Raw genomic sequence first — 22253 nt, forward strand, 5'->3', positions numbered from 1 at the left:
TGTGTCATAACAACACTGAAGTAACTCTTCTTGTAAGCTATGGGGAGAAAAGTGATTAATTAGGTCATTTTAAAATGGTTGCAAGTTTGATTGTGATGACAGTCATAGACTTTCATGTAATTATGAGTTCTTGTTAGTCCAAATACCCAGTTAGGGACTGGAAGAAAGTTTCCACTAATTCTAGTCCTGGGGTCAGTGGGGGGGGGGGGGGGTGTGCATGGGGTGGGGGAGGAGACTTACTATGTGAGCTCTGGCCATTTGGATAAATAATACAATCTTCAAGTATAAGGGATATATAATACTGTATCTTCTAAATAGTCTATTAATTAACTTAAAAAATATCGAATGCTTAATGGTTGTAAGATCTTTAAATATTTTAAAGTGTGGCAATGGTCAAAATGTTATAAGCTGTCATTGCATGAATAAAGTCACTTAAAAACTTAAAATATTTCTTAGATGCAATTAAATATCTTTAAATACCTTCATTTCATAGTTTTAAGGCTATTATTATCTACATATATTATCAGCGTCTCAGTAAATGTGCAAATTAACTGACCTCTTATGAATCATTAGACGATGAATTAATTTCATAAATTGCCAAAAGATGGCATCTATCCATGCATCCCTATATGCAATAGTCTAAAATATTAAACTTATTTGGGAGATTTTCTTTATTTTCTTTAGCATTAAGCATTGTATTACCCTTCACTTTGTGGCAAAATATTTTTCAATATTTAATTTCATCTTTTGAAATGAATTTTATTTTTTTCAAGTTTTTTTAAATTGCAGTTAGTAAACACACAGTGTAAGATTAGTTTCACGTGCAAAATTTAGTGATTTATTATTTACATATAACACCCGTGCTCATCACAAGTGCACTCTTTAATCCCCATCACCCATTTGACCCAGCCCCCACCACCTCCCCTCCTGAAATGAATGTTAACATCTAGAGAAATGAATGCTTTAAATGTAAGCCATCTTTTTAATACTCATTTGAAGAGTTATGTAAAGACAGTACATTTTCCTTGCCTTGGACATGATGTCCTCTATGCTTATACGGTCACAGAATAGGATGATGTCTCTACTCCCACATTACTACCATAGATATTAGAGTTCTTTTAAGATCTATTTCACAGAGAAAACTGCACTTAGTTTGTACTTTATGACTGTTCCTATACCAGATTGAAAGAATTGGGATTTATAATGATGCGATGTTTATGCCTTTTCTATTCTACTAGGAGCAAAGTAATTTCCTGACAGTTTTAAGGTGATGGATTTGATAATTAACTAGATGAGGGAAATCCTTTCACAATGTATATGTGTATCAAATTATCACAGTGTGCACTGTAAATATCTTACAATTTTATTTGTCAACCACACCTCAATAAAGCTGAAAAGATAAATACAAGAAAATCTGCTTTCTTTAAATTGTGGCAAAATTTTTTGAAATCAGAATGGGAAAATTACTGTGTCACTTTTTACCACTATGGACACATTTCCTGGGATTTCACATGGCTAGTTAGGATATTTATATTTTTCTTTTAAAATATTAAATTTTAGTGGAATACCTAAACACTTTAAATATATAGTCATTATTGATCTCCAGGACTAAAAATCTAAAAATCCATGCTAAATTGAGTCTCATAGCAAACTGACTCTAGCAGTAAATTGACCTAGAAAAAGAAATTTCATGGCTTGGTGAAAATGTAGACCATTGTGGAAGAAAATTAGCTTATTGAGTACTGGAAGCATTGATTGTCATTCTCCATGCTCACCAGCATTTTAAATATGAGGTCAGGTGCCTTTGTTGCAGAGATGTTAAGAATCTTTCTATATAGTATATCATACATATCATACACTACACAGTATATAATAGTACCTACATTTAAGATACACATAATAGTGTATAAGCAATTTTAACTGCCTTTAAAAGAATTTTAACTAAACATTTTGCTGTTTACAAAACATTTACTGTCTTTTGTCAGAATTATGACCTATTATGTCATTCATTCATTTCAACTTATATTAATGCTTGTATATAAAATTGTTGAAAAGAAATTCACAGATATTCAAGGATTTACAATCTCAAGATGAGCTATCCCTGTATTTTAACATAAACTAAATGGTAATATGACCAACACTTATACATTGTATCATTTTAAAATATGAAATCACAATATAGAGAGTAAAAATGACCTGGTGATGTTGTAGAGTATAACTTTTATCTCTACAATGATTGAATCTAAATGATATGTGACCATCACACACTTTCTTAAACACATCAAGAGGGATAATTCCTTTCCCTCTATTTCCCTTAAAACAAGAAAATGTTCACTCTACCTTATAGAAGATCATTTGATCCTGGAGTTTAATAGCTGCTAATGTATAAATAGTTTTACAAATGACCCAGGGTATATATCATGGAGATAATTCTTAAATCCTGGACAGTGATACTGAAGATGGCTCTACTTAAAAATAAACAAACAAAAATCCTCTGAAGAAAATTACTCTACATTCATTCAAGTCAATCTCATACCTGCCACATGCCTTTTGTATGTAGTTTTTTCTACGTGGACACGTTTATTGAAGATCATCATATAAGTCATTTCCTTTCTTTATAAACAAGTCTGTCAAATGTGACATTCTCTGAGAGTCATTTACTAATAATCCTTTACCCCCTCCATCCCCAACTCATCTAGTCTCTCTTTACATATCTACCTTGTTTTATTTTTCTTCATGCCCTTTATAAACCTGAACTTATATTATTCAGTTTCTTTGTTTACTTGTGTATTGGTTTTCTCCTCAACTAGAATGTTAGCTGTAAGAATGAAGGGACTTTGTCTTGTTGACTGGATTTTCAGCAATTAGAAAAGGGCTAAAACAAAATAATCACTCAATATATATTTGCTGAAGGAATGAGTGTATCTATCCAACGGTGACTATCTTCTGGTTTAAATTATATAAAAATTGATTCACTTGCCTTCCCTCTTTCTGTCTTTTTCTGAGGCATCATTTTTTTCTTAATAAATAAATCTAAGCATTCTTAAGTAGAACCACTCAAAATAAATTTTAGCACTTATAAAAAAACCCCACTTAGATTTTTATTTAAAAAATAAATACATATGAATCTGATTTGTTTGTTTGTTTGTTTGTTTGCTCATAAATACAGAGAACAAACTAGTGGCTGCTGGGGGGGATGGAGGTGGGGAAAGGTGAAACAATAGGTGAAGGGGATTAAGAGGTACAAACATCCAGTTATAAAATAAATAAATCACAGGAATTAAAAATACAGCATAGAGAATATATTCAATAATATTGTAATAACTTTGTAGATAGCAGATGACTACACTTTTGTGATAAGCATTGTGTAATGTATAAAATTGTTGAATCAAGGGTTGTATACCTGAAACTAGGATAGCATTGTATATCAACTATACTTCAGTTAAAAAAATACAAACTTAAAAAGAAAGAAAAATAAGTACATATGAGTTGGTAAAATACAAACTATGTAGGAATAAATAAAATACATACTCAGTGAAAGTACTTTAGTGATTCCATTACCCATATATAACCACTGTTCACTATTCCTGATTCTTTCAACAGCAATCAGTTTGAAATATATAGATAGGAATAACTATAATCACTTCTTAAAATGTACCTGATTGTTTTTCAGTCATCTCTTTATACCCTCGTTTTGAGAAAGCCTTTTTTATTTGTACTAGTATTTAATGTAGTTTCTTTTTTTTAATTTTTATTTATTTATGATAGTCACAGAGAGAGAGAGAGGCAGAGACACAGGCAGAGGGAGAAGCAGGCTCCATGCACCGGGAGCCCGACGTGGGATTCGATCCTGGGTCTCCAGGATCGCGCCCTGGGCCAAAGGCAGGCGCCACACCGCTGCGCCACCCAGGGATCCCTTTAATGTAGTTTCTATTAGAAATATTACATGATTCTTCTATGAAATGAGCCAGGCCAGTCTAATAATATGGAAACCAACTGACTCCATTCTTGATCCAGACTGACCGAAAAAAAGGAGCTGTGTTAGTGACTCAATGGTAGAAATAAAAAATTCTGAAGAACTCTATAGTGTTACTTGATTCTTGAGGAATCCAGGGTATAAATTAAGCTACTTTATAATTCTACTGTTTAAGCAACTACGTTGATCTACATCTCTAGGGAACATTTAATTTGTTACTTAATAAAATAAAGAAAATAATAATGATAAAGCATCTTGAAGTAGAAAACAAACAATTACTAAAAGACAGAAGAAGAAGAGGAAATGAGACTGGAAAGTTATATATAAAGGAATAGCATGGCTTTAAAAATATGGTTTCAGGGATCCCTGGGTGGCGCAGCGGTTTAGCGCCTGCCTTTGGCCCAGGGCGCGATCCTGGAGACCCGGGATCGAATCCCACGTCGGGCTCCCGGTGCATGGAGCCTGCTTCTCCCTCTACCTGTGTGTCTCTGCCTCTCTCTCTCTCTCTCTCTCTCTCTCTCTCTCTGACTATCATAAATAAATAAAAATAAAAAAAAACTTAAAAAAAATAAATAAATAAATAAAAATATGGTTTCAGGGACACGCTCAGCAGATTGAGCATCTACCTTAGGCTTAGGGCATGATCCCAGGATCCAGGATCAAGTGCTACACTGAGTTCCATGCAGGGAGCCTGCTTCTCCCTCTCCCTCTGCCTATGTCTCTGCCTCTCTGTCTCTCTGTGTCTCTCATGAATAAATAATCTTTTAAAAAATACATTGTTTCAAAAAACTAAAAATTAAAAATAAAAATATGGGTTGTCCTCTTAGAGCTGTGGTGTCTAAAAGGTAAATGCTAATCATAGTGACTATTTAAATTTAAATTAATTAAAATAAAATAAAATTTATTATTTTTTAAGATTTATTTATTTATTCATGAGAGACACAGACTGATAGAGAGAGGCAGAGACATAGCCAGAGGGAGAGGCAGGCTCCTCGCAGGGAGCCCCGTGCGAGACTCGATCCTAAATCCCAGGATCACCACCTGAGCTGAAGGCAGGCACCCAACCCCTGAGCCACCCAGGCATCCCGAAATAAAATAAAATTTAAAACAGCATTTTAGTCATACTAATCATCTCTTAAGACCTCAATAACAATTTATGACTGGTGACTACTCTGTTAGACAATGCAGACAGAGAACATTTCCATGATCTCATCAGGTCCTACTAGACAGCACTGATCTTGGCACTAGATCTGTATTAGTCTAGGATCTCTAGAGAAATAGAGGTCTCCTGAAATCTCTTCAGGAGAAGAAAAAAAGAAAGAAAGAGAGAAAGAGAGAAAGAGGGAAAGAGAGAAAGAGAAAGAGAGAGAAAGAAGAAAAGAAAGAGAAAGAAGAAAGAAAGAAGAAAGAAAGAAAGAAAGAAAGAAAGAAAGAAAGAAAGAAAGGAAGAGAAAGAAAGAAAGAAAGAAAGAAGAAAGAAAGAAAGAAAGAAAGAAAGAAAGAAAGAAAGAAAGAAAGATAGAAAGAAAGAAAGAAGGAGGGAAGGAAGAAGAAAGAGAGAAAGAAAGCAATTGATCATAAGGAACGAAGTCATGCAGTAATGGTAACTAAGAAGTCCCTAGATCTGCAGGCAGTAAGCTGGAAACCCAGGAGAGCTGAGAGCAGAGTTCCAGTCCACATCCAAATTCCTGTGAACCAGAAAAGCTAATGGTGTGAGTTTCAATCTGAATCTGAATCTGAAGGCAGGAAAAGGCCAATACCTTAGCTTGAACACAGTCAGGCAGAGAGAATTCTTTATTTGACCTTTGAGTCTATTCAGACCTTCACTGGATGCATGAGACCCACTCTGTTCACATTGAGGAGAGTGTATTAGGGTTCTCAGAGAAATAGAACCAAACACACACACACACACACACACACACACACACAGGGATAGAAGGACAGAGAAAGAGAGAGAAGAGAGAGAAAAACAGAGTCAGACAGAGATTACTAGGAATTAGCTTTAAATTATGGAGGCTCAGAAGTCTCACAATATGCTGTCTGCAAGCTGGAGACCCAGGAAAACAAGTGATATGATTCCAGTCCAAGACTGAAGGCCTGGAAACTGAGGTGCTGATGGTGTAAGTCCCAGTTCAAGGGCAGGAGAAGACTGATGTCTTAATTCATGCATACAGGCAGAATGGGGAAGCATTCTCCCTTTCTCTGTATTTATTCTATTCAGGCCCTCAAGGGATTGGATGGTACTTGTCCATACTGGGGAGGGAAATCTATTTTATCATTCTCCTGATTCAAATGATAATCTCATCCAGAAGCATCCTCATAAACATATCCAAGATAATCTGACCAATCAACCTGACATATAAAATTAACTAACACAGAGGGCAGTCTGCTTTACTCAGTCTAGAGATTAAAATGTTAGTCTCATCAATAATCACCCCTCTAGACCCACCCAGAAATAATATTTAACTGAATATCTGGGTTCCTTGTATCCCAGACAGGTTGACTTCTGAAATTAACCAACATACATTTCATTTGATAGCTATCATTCGGCATTCATCTTCATTGACATGATTATTTCTACAACGTTAGGTTTAAATTCCAGATGTTAAATTGCTTAGAAAATAAGATTTACCACTCAGATATGCCAAAATTCTACCTAATGTATCTTATTTATATTGCCATAGATATGCCTCTTTCTCATAACATTGGTAGTAAAACCATCCTTTCTTTTGGTAATGAATGAGGAAGAACCTTGATACCCAGAGTATTATCCTATACTCTAGCTCTTTTAAGGTAACCAAGAATTAATAGGTATTAGTCTAAAGTTTTTGGTTCCAAGTGACATAAATCCAAGAAAATTAGCTTAAGACTAAGACAAAACAACAAAAATAGTAGTAGTTACTTTAACTTAAAAGTCCAAGGTTGGAGGTTACTTTAGTTCACTTCCTTTCAATGCCTTAAGTAATATCATTAGGATTGTGTCTCATTTCACCCAACTCTGAACTCTTAATTCCTTCAGATTAGTTGAAGCTTAAACTGAATCTCCACCCAGAGAAGCCAAGAGGGTCAACAACTTTCTAGTATTAACCCATAACTGCACTGAGAGATTGCAGAAAACAAACAAAAAGATCTGTTTTCTCATAACCATAATGAGTCCTGAAATGACTTAGAAACAGCTTGTCTTTGATCACCTACCCATTTTTCAGTCAGTCACTCTGCCTGATGTGCCAGTAGCAGTGAAAGTATGGCTGTGTAACTAAGTAAACTAACTCATCAAATGGGGAAGAAATCATTCCTAAAGTGAGGAGATGCTGACAGACAAGATCTAACAGATGTCCACTACAGAATACAGCAAAATTATAGAATGTGATACAAAAATACATCTACCTTGACAAGAATGTTATTTTGCTACCTATGGTAATTAGAATGAAGTATCAAATGATAATCTGTAGCACTTCACACTCTACACAGTAGGATCTCAACAAATATTTAGGCAACAAATAAACATATTGCAGTAATAAAGTTTTCACTACTAGCACAATTTAGAAGAGGATTATCCTCAGATTTTACAGAGTCAAAAGATTACTTCTCTGCTTTTCTATGATAGCTCATAATACTATGTATCTAAGTGTCATATCAGCCCTTGAAAATTAACAACAGTTTAATGCTGATTAATTTCCAGCTTTTCTTCCCTATAGTTACTACATATTTTTTTCAAAAGTTGCTTAGAGTCACTTCAGTGCTTATTGCATGCATCCTTAGTTGTTTTCTCCCGTGTACCACCCTGTACTCATCACTATTGAATTTCATACCGTTTTGGTTGGAGGACTTCTCTAATTTGTCAAGGTCATGTTAAATTCTAGTTTAGATGTCTAAGATCAAAGCAATTTGACCCAACTCAATATCACACTGGATGTGTTGTTAGTTCCATTATCTACATCTTTAACCCCCTCTCCACATACACACACACGTCATGTGAATTCCAATCATAAACTGCACTATTTGGTTTTACAGAAAAGAGTTTATCAGGTTTTTTTTAGGATTTGTACAGGAATTTAGAGTTAGTTAAAACAGAGCTAGCTTGCAAACTCTCTACGTTGTATGGGACTGCTTACCGAAAAACAATATTCAGTTCAAGAAGGAAGGCAGATATATGTTGTGTCTGTGTAGTCATATAATTATGATTGTAGGGTGACCATCATTCTGAAATCTAGGATCAGAGAAAAGGAAATGCATACTTGGAGATCCAAAGAGAAGTTCTGAGCAACATGAAAACAGAAATTTGAGAATACAATGCTTAGAAAAATATCCCAAGTTCAAGACAAAAGCATAAGAACCTAATAATACATAAATATTATGTTTGGATTCCAGTTCACTTCTTGCTCAGAGTAAAAATCTTTTTCAAAAAAAAAAAGGAATTTTGGTGACCCTAAGTTCTTAGGTGGATGGCATTAAGTACCACTTTTCAGAATGTAGGTAAAGGGGTTGGGGATCTAAGCAATTCTAAGGCCATGCTTGAATTCTTTCTTTGGTTTCTTCACTTTGTTCTGTATTTGAACTAAATAAATGTATATATATCATTTTAACCAACCATCTTCATAGAATAAAAAGACACAATTTTTTATGAATGAAACATAGTTTAATTACTCATCTAAGTTTCCAGAGATTTTTAAATAAAAAGAGAATAGTAGTACAAAATGTCTCTTGATGCACAGTCAAATGTTAAAAGTGGCAGAATTCCACAGCATCTTTGCTACAGTGTTATCAGGTATCATTTACTCACTCAATAGTTTCGGCAAAAATGATAAACTAGCTATCTCCAAAAATGTGTCTATCATGTGAAATCCCTCTGGAAGTTGAAATCACTTGTGGATTACACCAATACATTTACACAGTTTTAATATTGTTCAGTCCAAAAATGTCCCATTCATGATAAATCAAGTTTATATAACTGACTATCCTAGCAAGTGTCATCATATAAATGAAGTTATCTAGAACTGTACAAGTTGGTAAGGAATTAGACATTACTTCTTCAATAAAAGATTATGGGGAAAGAGAAAAAAATCTAATGTGTATTGGCATCCTTTTTATATAAGATGCTTTTATAGTACTACGTGCAATCCTTAACGATCCTATAAAATATATCTAGTATGACAACCATCAGATAAATGAAAAATCTGAACTCAGAAAGTTTCAATAACTTGATCAAGTTATAAGGGTAGTAAATGCCAGACCAATTTGATTTTAAATCCTGGGTATCTCCATTACTTCTCTTATCTTTTATCAAACACAAAGAGAGATATAAGATTATTACTACAAAATGTGCTTTCTTCCATATACACTGAATCCACGATGTAGAAGTTCTACTAACACATTTCAGCACCATGGTCAGATCCGCACCCGTTTATAAAAACTTGAGCCCTGGTAGATAAGAAAGAAATGGGAAAGTGTAGAAGTTATTGGAACACCAAAGTGATATTTTATCTCAGCATACGTTAGATTATCTGGATATCCATTCCATAAGGTGAAAACTAGAATTATTATTATTTTTTTAAAGATTTCTTAGTTTTCTCTACAGACTTCCCAGGGAAAAGTTTCCACAGGTTTTTCATGCAAAAGGTTTCCGTACTTAAAACATATTTACAGAAATGGCATTATCAAATATCACTTGAAAATGTCAATGCCTTTCCTTAGGCACACAAGGCTTCTATATTTTTCATTTTCCCAATTGTGCTCCTATTACTTCTATGGTACATATTATCCTCTAACTCATAAACGAGGTTCCATACTTTCATTACTGGTCTGCATTCCAAAACCCTACAGGGATTTTATTGTAACACATATTCTACTTTGCATCATTTACAAAGAAAAAAAAAGTTTTACACTCCTCCTTTGGTTCTTTCAAAACATCATTTAATAACATGTAAAAATATTTATGTGTTAAATAATTACGTAAACAAATTACAGATAACATATTTTTTTAAAATTCTAATTTGATAGTTCTAACCACTTTTTCCTCCATGAAAGTAGTCACCTTTCTTTGCATAACATAAATAAAAACAGTATCAGAATCAGTATGACTTAGTATCTAAAATCAGAATTATTTGTATCTATTTAAATATTGACTAATATCTTTCCATGTCTGCATAATTCTGATCACATCATTTCCTAGATTCTGAGATACACTGATTTAAATGACAGTGAATTTTGCTCACAGCTACCATGTGTTTTGGAAGAAACAGCCTGCAGCTAAAGTTGCCTTTTCTGCTGGCTTTACATAGAGGGCAAATTGCAGAACTATAGCTTATTTTCATCGACCTAAACTTAATAATGGCTTATATTATAAAAGTTTATTTGTGTTTTTTAAAGGAATTAATAAATAATACTTTTATCTTTATCTCAATTCTGTAAAGTTTGATAAATAAGACAAAGAATAAGGAGTTAGAGACCAGAATATTAGCTATATAGACAGTAAATGATAAATGGAAGCTTTTATGTTAGCCTGATGACCAAGAGAGCCTGATAATTGAACCCCAGATTTTCATAGATTTATCCATGTTATCAAATGCACTGAAGTATTAGAGGCTCCTCCTTTCAGAGCAGGACTTGGGATAATAGTAGTCAGCCTAAATTAGACTTATGACAAAGTTCTTAACAAAATGGAATGTCTTTTCTTTGTGAGCATTTCACTTCCAAAAGTAAAAACAGACAAGCTAATTGTGCCAAAATTATTATTTCAAAAATTACTCATCAAACAGTCATGGCATCTCCCTTGAGATAGGGAGAAGCCAGGAGTTTTAGTTATTGAGGCCCCCTCATAGGAGGGGAATTTTGGAAAGAGAAAATGTGTTCTCAGTAATATCAGTACCTGAATATACCACAGTTTTGGCTATCTCCCTTTGAAGATATGAACAGTACTTTAGGACAGTTCTGCTCCTCCCTTCATGATGCCAGGTTTCCAGTCACAACCACTATACTTTTCTAATAGGTCTGGGATCACTGAAGGATGTAAATAGATAAAAAGACATTAATTTGATCAATTGTAGGTCTTCAGTATCCTAAGACAAAATAGCCATTCTTTATCCTATTTCCCATTGCAAATATTGTACATTCACTTAGTCCAATATAGCCTATCTAAGCCCTACAATAAAATTAAAGACAACATAGTCCAAGAACAAAAGTACATAGATACTGTAATAAAACCCAGTAACAAGAAGATGACCCAAATTTGAATATAATTTCCCTCCTATTATGAATTTATAAAGGAAAATTAAAATCACAAGCATCAAATCCCCTTACAAATTAAAGCCCTAAAATGTTAAAACTAAGAGAAATTGAAGTCCAAAATGAAACTGTCTGTCTTGAAATACTATATTTCAAATAAATTAATGTAAAATTTTACCCTCCTCAACTTCATATTCTGTTCAATCTTAGAGAAGTAAATTTTAATGCCTGAGTTTTATTCCTTCGTTTGGTAGCTACAACCAGAACTCTGAAACCAAAATCCTCTGAATTCAAACTCATTGCTATCAAGTGATTAATCATAGAGCTGTGATTACCATATTAATTGCCATCTCCCCTTCAAGCCCTGTTTCTAGCACTCCAATACTGATGAGTACAGGTTCCATCTGGTGACACAGAAGACACATTCTCATAATAAACAGGCATTTTCATTTCTAGGTCATTTCCACTATTTCTTACAATGCACTATCCTAGGCCTAAGAAACCTGCCTCCTAGAAAATGTTTACCCTCCCACTTGGGTTTCAGCTGAAAGGATATTCTCTACAGCCAAATGTACTGTTGATATTTCTGAAGCTGAGCCCCAAGGGGCTAAATAAAAATCAGTGTGTGAGCAGAGTCTTTTCCTTTGCTTTACGGTTACAAACTTTGATAGCATCTCATTGTTGTGTTTTCTGCAATAGCAGGCTGAGTCTGGTATTTCGTTCCTTGTTTGACTTTTTTAGTATTTTTCCACTATCTTATTTTGGTTTTTTATTCTGGAAAAAACAATTGAAATAAGGGACTGCTATTTAACTAATCCAGAACTACTGTCTTAGGTCTGGCACCTAAGTTTAAAGCTTGGTACTCATAGTTTAAAGCTAGAACCTTCCTAGTGTTGTCAGCACATGTGGAACACAGCTGCTGCATAGTTTTGAAGTAGCAAATATTGTTCTGTTGGCCAGGGCCTAAATGGCCTGTGAAGACATTCTTTTCCCTGTAATTGTATATTTGCCTCATCTGTGCCTGCTTACTCAGGCCTCTGTGATTTGCCAGCATCTGCCAAGTCATCTGCTAAAGCCCTGGCTGCCAGTATATATATACTCTAAGTATAGTTTAAGATTAAGCTGCGGCAGCCTGCATCCTAAAGTCCCTGAAATTGGCCAAGACCACCCCTATTTTTGTTGAGGCCCATGCAGTCCATGACCTTGCTTGCTAATCGTCCCTTGTAGAAATTGTCTTCTATGATTGCTTGTGTACTAACACCTCCTACTCTGTCCTCAGAAGTTAAAAGTCAATTACACCATTGTAAATGTCCTCTAGCCCCATTATAAGCCCCTATACACACTAAGGTCGGGGTGCCTTGGACCACAAGACTCAAAGCCACATGTCCTAGCTCCATCAACTACATTCCCTATATATTTTCCCTCAGATTGTTGTCTTATGTTTTGTATCTTAGTATTCCCCAACTCTGAACCTATTTTGGGGATCTTTGAGGAGCTCAATAATTATCACTTTTATTTTTCAGTTTGATTCTAAACTACTTATTTATCCTACTCACTTTATTTTATTTTTATTTATTCTATTTATTATTAATTAATGTATTCTTTTCATTCTAAGTTTTTATTGAGAAATAAGATAATCAGTAAAGCATTTGGAAGCAAAAATAGTAATGAACCCTGATATAAGTGATAACTTATAACTTATAACTTCAGGAGGTAGTTTGATTAGGAGTGTGTGTGTGCGCATGCGTGTGTGTAGGAGGCTATGATTAGCTATTAGTTAGTATATGGGGAAGCAGGGCCCTAACGGCATCTCTATTATATTTATATAGTATATATAAAGATTTGACATAGTTGAGAATGTCCAATTTAGTCTCCCTAAATTACACTAGAGTGCAGGAAGAAAGGGGTGGAAAATGCAGGAATGTCATAGCAATTGAGATCCTGTTAACAACAAGGAAACATTTGAAATGCAGTGGAAGCATACCAAAAACAAGGAAATTTGAAAATATTTCTTCCAGGGATATGGACATTTTTCTTACAAAAAGTGCCATATACAACAGTTAATCTCACAGGTTGGCCCATTTTAACTATTTTAAGTAAAAAAATGTGTCTGAAGCACAATAAGGTAATTGAAAGCACTAGAGAAACTGTCATATACAACGTTATTTAAAAGTAATATATTCTAAAGTGCTTTGTATATACCACAAAATCCATTTTTCTTTACTGTAGCTCTAATATTTTGGAGGGGTTGCCCTGAGCTTCTGGTGATTATGGATAACACCTATGCCCAAGGGCTGGTTATCTTGTAAAAAAAAAAAAAAAAAAAAAGATGTAAGGTGAGAAGGGGAAGCAGTGGCTCAGGGAATAGGAGTTAAGACTCATATAGTGATTCTGGCCTAATAAGTCAATGGAATAGGAAAGAAATCAAGTAGGAGAGGAATAAGGCTTTTCATTGAGGGGAATAAATATGGTGGGTTGTGGAGTACTGGTCATATCAGTTCCTTTCATTTCCTCTCCTAAGAATATCCCTTTTCTTTTTTTTAGGTCTTCTATTATCACAGGGGATGGTGGGAAAGAAAGGGAGAGTCAGGAGTATCTTAACATTATCAAGATGGACTTTTCTTCCCTATGTGCACAGTTTGTTTTATTTAAGAAAGTTGGTAGTGTTGAGTATCTAGATGGTGGTTTCAAAGAAAAGAAAGCATATTTTTCCCCAGTATTTTCATTATCTTCTTCACTTGCCTCTATCTCCTGAATTAGTCATCATGTTGGAGAAGTATAGCCAACAATGTCTTCAATATGGAGATTGAAGGTGGGTGGAGAACTGTTTAGTAGAAAAGGAAAGAATTTCATAGGGCTGTTTTATTGGGCAGTTTACTTACTTGCCAGAAATAGGGAAGTTATGGCTGCAACAAAAGATTTCTATTAAATTGCATATTATAACATTAAATTTTATCCAGGACAATGTAACAAAGTACACATTAGCAGAAAGAATATTACTTCAAACCATTTCAGAAGGGGAATTCTATAGCAGTCATTATAACAATTATATCAGATGGCAACACTACAACAGCTTTTGAAATTTGTGTGGTATTCACAGGTAATTTTGCAAATTAGAGTACTACTTGATATACTAAAAATAGATAAATAAAAACAGAATACCAAACACTACCACTCAGATTCTGAGTTTTCTAAATTTTTCCTTAGCTATAACTTTATATAGTGTCTTAGTTAAAATGCATTTTTAAATGCATTCACCAAAGAATCTTTAATTACAAATATTTTCCATTAATGAAAATCCAGTCTGTTTTCATAATTTTGTCACATAGACTTCTATGAAAAAAGGAGAAGTTTCATTTCCATCTTAAGCCTGCCTTTGGCCCAGGATGTGATCCTGGAGACCTGGGATCAGGTCCCATGTCCCACGTCGGGCTCCCTGTATGGAGCCTGCTTCTCCCTCTGTCTGTGTCTCTGCCTCTCTCTCTATGTCTCTCATGAATAAATAAATAAAATCTTAAAAAAAAAATTCACCTTAACTGTAATTATGCTCATCTTAAAAGAATATATCAGAACTTGTACTACACACTCTTGTATGCACACATGTTCAAATACCTTCTCTCTTCCCACTCCACACATACACCATACCCTGAATGGGAAAGCCACTTCATTAAGATAATAACTGTTAAAAAATAATATGAGCTGTTTTTCTGAATCTTGAGTTTATTTTACAATGTTTTCTTCTTAAAGTTCCTAAATTTGTGTTGACATTTATTTCTATATCATTTCCATTAAGCTTTTGCTTTTTATTATAAGCTCTGGATTAGGGGAAAAATGGGTTTCTTTAAATTGTTAATCTTTAATGATCATTATGCTCATTTCAAAGTTGTAACATTTCACAGCAAATGGCTTTCTAGAGAGCTTTGCCGATTTGCAATTTGTTTTATCAGAAATTTCTTTAACTTTTGTTTTCCCAATTATTCTCTTTGAAATTAAAAAACTATATAATTGTATCTTCATTTCTTTAAAATAGCATTTAAGACATTTGAACAATTTTCAGCTATTTTCTACATCCCCATTCAGTATTTTATTAAAGTTACCTAAGCTTAAATTACGATTTTTCTTCCTGCTTCCTTTAGCTGTGATAAGAACAGGCTGGTTTGCTACAATTGACGCATATTTCTTTCTCAAGTTATCTTTTTGCTTTGAGTTAGTCACATATATAAATATATAAAATCAGATATAAATATATGCATGTATTTAGGTATATATTTATACATATGAATGCATACATACATTTTATTTGTATATACATATACCTATATTTATTGTATATACTTACTATACATATTGTATATATATGTAGATGTATATATACGTAGATGTATATATACATCTATAATATTACATATATTTAAATATATACATTTATTTAATTACCTCCTATTGCTATATTGCCTGTACTGTCCTATTTTGTGTATCTTTGTAAGTTTTTTTTTTTTTTTTAATCTACACCTTTATGTTGTGCCCAAGATCGCGAATCCGAGAAACCACCAAGGAGCCGACACCGATGCAATCACATGAGGGTTTATTTACAAGCTCGAGCTTGGGTCCAAGTGCACCCGACACAGCGGAGCAGGGACTTGGACCCCGAGGCTAAGAGGCAGCAGCTTTATAGGGGCCCGTGGCCCATGGGATGCGCAGAAAGTTGCACAGTCACGCTGGTCCACTGAGCCGGATTTCCCATTAGGGTGTGTCCTGCTCTTTTTTTTTTTTTTTTTTTTTTTTATGATAGTCACAGAGAGAGAGAGAGAGAGAGAGAGAGAGGCAGAGACATAGGCAGAGGGAGAAGCAGGCTCCATGCACCGGGAGCCCGACGTGGGATTCGATCCCGGGTCTCCAGGGTCGCGCCCTGGGCCAAAGGCAGGCGCCACAGCGCTGCGCCACCCAGGGGTCCCACACCTTCGATCTTAAGGAGAGCTGTGAGCTGGCTCCGGTTCCGGAGACCCCGTTTATAGCCGGCAAAATGGCCTTGGACCAAAGCCTTCCAGACATAGTCGTCGCTTTAGGAGTCCTGTTCCCAGCAGGCCTCCACAGGCTCCAAGATGGCAGAAAAAGAGAGGCTTCTTCTTCTTTTTTTTTTTTTTTATAATAAATTTATTTTTTATTGGTGTTCAATTTGCCAACATACAGAATAACACCCAGTGCTCATCCCGTCAAGTGCCCCCCTCAGTGCCCGTCACCCAGTCACCCCCACCCTCCGCCCTCCTCCCCCTCCACCACCCCTAGTTCGTTTCCCAGGGGCCTCTTTTTAAGTTTTTAAGTGCTTTCTCTCTTCCTCCTCTCATGACATTGTGCATTGTATGTTCTCCTTGTTTCAACATTAGCTTCTGAATGCATCTTTAATTGTTTTACTTCTCTTTCACTTGCTTTTATGAGAAAGTGTCTCTGTTAATATCACTTGCCTTATTTCTTGTCAAATCTCTTTAGAGAATTCAAAATTCAAAATTCTAATATTCTAGTTATAATATTTTTTATTGATAACTTTCTGCAGAAGCAATGTGTTTGGAAAATTTTCAGCTAGGAAAGACAAAACTAAGTAAAAATAGCGTTGGCTGAAACATACTATTTTTCTTAACTGGGTTAATTGTGATGAAATCAGTGAATGACAGTTGAAAAATTGGAATACCTCAAAGCCCTGAACTTAATATATATTATCTGAAAAGAAAACACATTTAAGTGCTAATTATTTTCTTTAAAAAACATCATGTTGATTTTGGAAGACTAGAGAACTTATAAAATTCTTACCTATAAATGCATACTAGAAATAACATACTGCATGTTTTCATTATAATTTTAGTTCCAGTTATTAATCAATTGACAAATCTACATTTAAAAAGAAATATTCCTCTTGCTTCCTTCAGTGAATTTACAAAACTCAAGTATCGGGGATCCCTGGGAGGCTCAGCAGTTTAGCGCCTGCCTTCAGCTCAGGGTGTGATCTCTCTCTCTTTCTCTCTCTCTCTCTCTCTGTCTGTCTCTCATGAATGAATAAATAAAATCTACAAAAAAAAAAAAAAAACCTCAAGTATCTTTCTAATTAAGCATTCAACCATAGCCAGCATTTGTATTTCCAAGAGTGTTTATATAAAGATACCTTGTATAAACCCTTGCACCAATATCAGATTGTATTTAAAAGGGCAACTTGTATAGTCTATTTAAACTTTTTTATGATAAAGATCTACTCAAATCTCATTTTACTTTTAGCTTTCTATTGGTTATTAGAACCAATTTGGTTTTTTCCTCTAAGGTTCTTTATATGCATTTGTTTTGCATGTCAGATATTTCAGAAGATCTACTTTAATATGTTTTTTTTTAAGATTTTATTTATTTATTCATGAGACAGAGAGGAGAGAGAGGGAGAGGCAGAGACACAGGCAGAGGAGCAGGCTCCGTGCAGGGAGCCCGATGTGGGACTCCATCTAGGGACTCCAGGATCACGCTCTGCACCAAAGGCAGGCACTAATCCACTGAGCCACCCAGGGATCCCCTACTTTAATATTTTTTCGAATCGTAAAAACATTTGCTCTTTTTGACAGCATCACTCACCAAAGAGTTCATATTTTACCTTACATTGCCAAGATGCCCTGTCCAGCAGTTAGGAACCATATAATTTCCAATCTCTGTGTCATTCAAGTGAGGAGTTAAAGATAGGCATGAGTTTTCTACACACTCCCTCTTCACATCTTTACAATCTTTGCACCTACATGTTTCAAATAAGGAAGAGGGCTGCTGATCTCTACATAAGACTTTCCCTAAGCAGCTATGTCAGAGGTTTCCAAGACTATCACCAGATTCAGTGATTTGCTAGAACCCACAGGGCTCAGAAGTTATTGTACACATAATTACGGCTTATTACAGCAAATGGACAAAAAGCAAAGTGATTTTTTTAAAGCAAAATGATTAAAGGAAAATAGTACATGGGGCAAAGTCTGAAGGAAACCAGATGTAAGCTCCCAAAAGTTCTCCCTCAGTAGAGGACATGGTTAATTTCTCTAGCAACAAGATGAGGAAACCTGTTTGAAGTATTGTCTACCAGTGAAGTCACCTGAGCCTACAATACCAAGGCTTTTATTGGTGGTCCACCATGTAGGTATATAGCCATTGCCTACAAGACCAGTTTCTGAGGCTCCAGAAACCCAGAAGAACAGGTGTTCATCATAAATCACAATGTTTGCACATATTCTCTAGAAAGACTGGTATAACACCTCAGGGACACAGGCATACAAAACATTTATATTGTTTAGAATCCAAATATTTTTTAACAGCTTTGTTGAGCTATATCTCACATACCACACTATTCACCCATTTAAAATGTATAATTCATTGATCTTATTCTATTCAGAGATATGTACAACCATCTCCATGATTTTAGAACATTTTCATTACTGAACTGTGATTTCCAGTTCTGCATATAGGAAGCTGAGAAGTCAACTCTCTGTCCTAACAACAAGTAAACAAGCTGAATAGACTTAAAAATCAACTCTTCTCAGATCTTTAAGAGGGGGAAGACACAGGAAAAATCACTGATCCCAAGATTGGATATATAGAAAGATGAATGAATAACAGGAGGGAGTCATAGCTTACCTGGAGCAGACCCTCACAAGCGGAAACACCTGTAGGAACCAGTCCTGATGGGATCCCTGGGTGGCGCAGCGGTTTGGCGCCTGCCTTTGGCCCAGGGCGCAATCCTGGAGACCCGGGATCGAATCCCACGTCGGGCTCCCGGTGCACGGAGCCTGCTTCTCCCTCTGCCTGTGTCTCTGAGCCTCTCTCTCTCTCTCTCTCTGTGACTATCATGAATAAATAAATAAAATCTTTAAAAAAAAAAAAAAGGAACCAGTCCTGAGATGAAAATTTGAACTGTACTTGTACTTGAAAACTTGAATTTCTGGAGTCTCAGAGCAAACAACTCTGGGAATTAAAAACTCCAAGGGGATCTAGTCATAGAGGAAACTCCCACACAAAAAATAAAAAATAAAATAAAAAATAAACAAAAAAAAAAAGAAGAAGAAGAAACTCCCACAATACTGTTAGATTTACTTCTAGAAGCTCCATCAGATTCCCACAATAAATACCATAAAAAAATTCCCTGGGGCTTACAGCAGGGAAGGGGAAGAGAAACCATTTTGAAACATGCCAAAGCACTCCATTTTTCTTAATTTCTTTTCACTCCACACCTATCTATGTAGAAGTCTGAAAATTCAACAAAAATATTTCTTGAACTATTAAATGACTATAGTGAGGCTACAGAATGACAGGTTAATATACAAAGGTCAACTGATTTCCTACATGCCAGCAATGAACAAGTGGAATTTGAAATTAAAAACACAATGCCTAGCCAACACTTGTCTCCTATGTTGTTAATTTTAGCCATTCTGATAGGTGTGAAATGAGATCTTTTGTAGTTTTGATTTGTAATTCCCTGATGATTGATGTTGAGCATGTTTTCATTGATGTTGAGTCTGTTAGCCATCTCTATGTCTTCTTTGGAAAAATGTCCATTCATGTCTTCTCATTTCTTAACTGGATTATTCATTTTTTGGGTGTTGAGTTTGATAAGTTCTTTATAGATTTTGGATACTAACCCTTTATCAGATATGTCATTAACAAATATCTTCTCCTATTCTACAAGGTTGCCTTTTAGTTTTGTTGATTGTTTACTTCACTGTGCAAAAGCTTTTTATATTGATGAATCCCAATAGTCTATTTTTGTTTTTCTTTCCCTTCAGGAGACATATAGAGTAAGAAGTTGCTACAATTGGTGTCAAAAAGGTTGCTGCCTGTGTTCTCCTCTTGGATTTTGATGGTTTCAGGTCTCACATTTAGATCTTTAATCCATTTGAATGTAAGAAAGTGGTCCAGTTTCATTCTTCTGCATGTTGCTGTCCAGTTTTCCTAGCACTATTTTTCTTAAAGTGACTTTTTTTCCAGTGGATAGTCTTTCCTGCTTTGTTGATCAGCTGACCATATAGTTGTCAGAATCCATTTCTGGGTTCTCTATTCTGTTCCACTGATTTGCGTCTGTTTTTGTGCCAGTACCACACTGTCTTAATCACTACAGCTCTGTAACACAGCTTGAAGTCCAGAATTGTGATGCCTGCAGCTTTATTTTTCTTTTTCAAGATTGCTTTGGCTATTCAAGGTCTTTTATAGTTCCATACAAATTTTAGGATTGTGTGTTCTAGCACTGTGAAAAATCTTGGTGGTATTTTGATAGGAATTGTATTAAATATGTAGATTGCTTTCAGTAGTATAGATATTTTAACAATATATGTTCTTTTGATCCATGAGCATGGAATGTTTTTCCATTTCTTTGCATCCTCTTTAGTTTCTTTCATCAGTATATTATAGTTTTCAGAATACAGGACTTTCACCTCTTTTGTTGAGTTTACTCCCAAATATCTTATGGATTTGAGTGCAATTGTAAATGAATCAATTCTTTAATTCCTCTTTCTGCTGTTTCACTATTGATGTATAGAAATGCAACAGATATCTGTATGTTGATTTTCTAACCTGTGACTGTACCGAATTTGTGTGCCAGTTCTAGCAACTTTTTGGTACAGTCTTTTAGGTTTTCTGTATAGAGTATGATGTCATTTGCAAATAGTGAAAGTTTGACTTCTCCCTTGCCACTTTGGATGTGTTTTATTTCTTTTTGCTGTCTGACTGTTGAGGGTAGGACTTCCACTGCTATGTTAAATAACAATGGGTGAGAGTAGACCACACTGTCTTGTTTTTGACCATAGAGGAAAAGCTCTGTTTTCCCCATAGAGAATGACATTAGCTGTGGGTTTTTCACATATGACCTTTATGATGTTGATATATATTCCCTCTATCCCTACTTTGCTGAGGGTTTTTATTATGAATGGATGTTGTATTTTAAGGGGAAACCTCTCACACTGTTGGTGGAAATGAAAACCGGTGTAGCCACTCTGAAAAATAGTACAGAATTTCCTGAAAAAGTTAAAAATAGAACTACCTTATGATCAAGGAATTGCACTACTGTGTATTAACCCAAAGGATATAAAAATACTAATTCGAAGGGATACATTCACCCCAGTGTTTATAGCAACGTTATCAACAATAGCCAAATTATGGAAAGAGCCCAAATGCCATCGACTGATGAATAGATAAGCAAATGTGTATATATAAATAAATGGGATATTACTCAGCCATAAAAAGAATGAAATCTTTCCATTTGCAACAACGTGGATGGAGCTATGGAGTATTATGCTAAGCAAAGTAAGTCAGTCAAGTAAGATAAATGCCTTATGATTGCACTCATATATGGAATTTAAGAAGCAGAACAGATGAACAGGGGGTAAAAGAGAGGCAAACCAGGAAACAGACTCTTAGCTACATAGAAGGAACTGATGATCACTCTTCCCAGGTGAGCAGGGGAATGCATTACATGGGGGATGGGTATTAAGGAGACCACTTTTGATGAGCATGGGGTATTGTATGTAAGTAATGAATCACTAGGTTCTGCACCTGAAACTAATATTGAACAGTTAACTGTAATTTACATAAAAAATTGGAAAAAAAGACCCACAATACCATTTACATTAACACTCTCAAAAATGAAATACTTAGGGCAGCCCAGGTGGCTCAGCAGTTTAGCACCACCTTCGGCCCAGGGCCTGATCCTGGAGACCCGACATCGAGTCCCACATCAGGCTCCCTGCATGGAGCCTGCTTCTCCTTCTACCTGTGTCTCTGCCTCTCTCTCTCTCTCTCTCTCTCTCTGAATAAATAAATAAACAAGTAAATAAATAAAAAAGTAAAAAAATGAAATATTTAGATGAACAAAAAAAAAAAAAACTAAATAAATGGAGATATATTCTATTTTTATGGACAAGATGATTCAATATTATGAAAATGTAAAAATATATATATATAAAGGGGGGAATAGAGGGAGATATCAATGTAATACCAATTAAAATCCCATCAGGTTATTTTATATGTATCAAAAATTAATTCTAAAATTTATATG

This window comes from Canis lupus, chromosome 30 (assembly GCF_048164855.1).
Source record: "Canis lupus baileyi chromosome 30, mCanLup2.hap1, whole genome shotgun sequence".
In the NCBI taxonomy this organism is placed as follows: domain Eukaryota; kingdom Metazoa; phylum Chordata; class Mammalia; order Carnivora; family Canidae; genus Canis; species Canis lupus.